At 38.4% G+C, this 2,500-nt stretch overlaps 1 protein-coding gene across 1 annotated transcript in view; it reads left to right on the top strand.

Annotated features, from left to right (window-relative positions):
* LOC138045277 (uncharacterized) overlaps positions 1–2,500 on the top strand; it is a 97,305-nt gene that overhangs the window by 57,245 nt on the left and 37,560 nt on the right. The window lies entirely within an intron of this gene.

Here is a 2,500-nt window from a genome sequence, read left to right as displayed (position 1 = left end):
CTAAAGTACTCATTTGTGAACTCTCATGGAAAACGTACACCAACGCTTTTCCGTTGAACGGTTAGAAGCATTGGCGTTGGAAGTGTTGGAAAACCAGTTGGAGGTTTCAGAAAAGCAATTCTGTGCCGAGCCATTGAAGAAATTTTTTTTTTGGAAAAACCCATTGGGAAAGTTCTTGCAAGTAGTTCTAGGTTTGAGAGTAAACAATCATTCATATCTTCGATCGTTGTAGGTAAACATTAAACAAGTAACTAATTGTTTGTGTTTACAATTGTAGCTACAATTTAATACTGTCGAAGTCACTTTCTGAAACAAAGTCACCAATATCATCTGTTCACTCTAAGTCAAACTTGCAGTAACCGTATAATTTACTATATTCAGAAATTTGCATGTGCTTCAAGACTGCGGAACAAAAGCTCAAAAGGTAGACTAAAAAAGCGTTGTTTACCTCGTAAACCGCTGCATAGAAATCTGCCTGATCCCCACTACATTTTTGTATTTATTTGTTTTGAAAGTTTAAATAGTTATCAAAACAGAAGAGTAAGTGATGTAAGTTGAGCATTGACTCTTGTTGCTGCTGTTACACATATGAATGTAGGATTGTAATTTGAGACATTGGATTGTAAAGCTTTGAGAATTTTGTAAAGCTAAATATATTATTATTATTATTATTATTATTATTATTATTAAAAGGAAAATTTTGATATCTTATTCAGCGCTTTTGAAAGTAAATATATCTTAATGGGACACCGAAAAAGACCAAGCAATGAATTTGTTTTGTAACATTTTTCTGCGTGCGCAAAGGTCATAGGTAAAGTCTGCTACGAGCCTAGAAGGCCCACCAAACCGGCGTTTATCTCCGGTTTCTGTAGCATGAAGCGACAAGGAGTATTTCTCCTCCCCCCTGGATGGGATGCCAGTCCATCGCAGGGTTACCCCCAGCATTAAATTTGCCGGTACCCATTTATATACCTGGGTAGAGAGAGGCACCGTGAGAGTAAAGTGTCTTGCCCAAGAACACAACACAATGTCCCAGGCCAGGACCCAGACCCGGACCACTTGATCCGGAGTCGAGCGCATCAACCATGAGACCACCGCACCTCCCAGTAGGGTATTCACGAAGGGCATACCATTTGTAAATTATTTCGCTCGCAATATTCCTTTCAACGGACAAGGCTTGGATCAATTTGTTCCTTCTAAGAGAACACTGTCAGTGACATAATTCATTAGTATTTGTAGTCTGAGTACCTTTCAGCGTGGCGCGTCTCACTAACAAAAGATGTTTGAGGATTGATAATTTATACATGTAATTATTGTGAATGTGAGTGAAGATTTTATGATGGAGTCGTATTCTAAACATTCTAATGTTCACACAGACATTTTAATTGGCAACTAAAGGAAAGAAATCCTATTTTTCATGAAACAATTATAATAACAAAATAAAGTGAACGCCGATTCGAACCTTGGTACGCAACATTGTCAAGATCGCAGGGTAAACTCATCCTTTGTTTGATATTAATTTTTGTCGTGTTAATCTTGAATGATGCATTCTCCTCAGGAGTTGAAAGGGTCAAGAAATCCGTTGGTTCAATAGGCTTTGTATACCGCGTTGGAAAAAATTGACAACATGTTATGAATTTTTTGACGATGTTGGATTGTGTTGAAGGAAGCGTTGGTCTGAGCGTGGAACGTGTTGGAAAAGCTGTTGGTGACCCGTTGGTAAAGCGTTGGAAAAGTGTTGGGAAGGTGTTGGAATTTACCTGTTCAACGGGAAAGGGTTAGTGTCTGTTTTCCTGTGAGAGGTCACATTTAGATTTTTGCCCATTTTTGACCTAAGAAACAGCTGCATTTACCCTTGCCAAATAATAATGCTGACCCTAGCCTTACATTTAGCTAGAAAATAGGTAGCAATGATTTGTTTACACTGAAGGTTCACTTCATGTTTGATGTTGACCTTTTGTATGCATCTAACGATGTGCATTTCTGGACGTATTAGTGCAGAAGTAAGTTACAATCATTTTCACAAGTAAATCTTTTGGTGCTCAGTTTTCAATAAGAATTCTAGTAAGTGGCAAAACCTTAGGAGCAGGCGGAGAAAAGATAACGCGCACCAAAGGTGTGCTTTCCGAGGGCCGAAGGCATGAGCTTGTAGGGTGTTCTGAGTGCATCATCGGCTGGGAAAATTGTGAAATTTGGGCCTCTTAGAATGCATTTCCTGCATTCTGGAAAACTAATTAGTGCGTTTGAATATCATTAATTTTTGGCTTTTTTATTCAGATAGAGTACATGAATACTCCAAATTTTTAAAATTCAGTTGACAGCAAGACATATTTTTGGTTTAGAAAAGACGTTAAAATAGCGTTACATATCCCCCTTTGAGGCTCCTTTGCATTCTGCACAGTTGTGTACAATGTATTTCATCTGTCATGACCGAAAATTTATCTTGTCGCACTTCAGATGTACTCGGCAAATCAGGCAGCTTACACAAAGTACTAGACTG

The sequence above is a fragment of the Montipora capricornis genome, chromosome 4, assembly GCF_036669925.1.
Source record: "Montipora capricornis isolate CH-2021 chromosome 4, ASM3666992v2, whole genome shotgun sequence".
NCBI lineage: Eukaryota > Metazoa > Cnidaria > Anthozoa > Scleractinia > Acroporidae > Montipora > Montipora capricornis.
The sequence above is the reverse complement of the archived record's forward strand: the minus strand, read 5'-3'. Positions and strand labels throughout refer to the sequence as shown.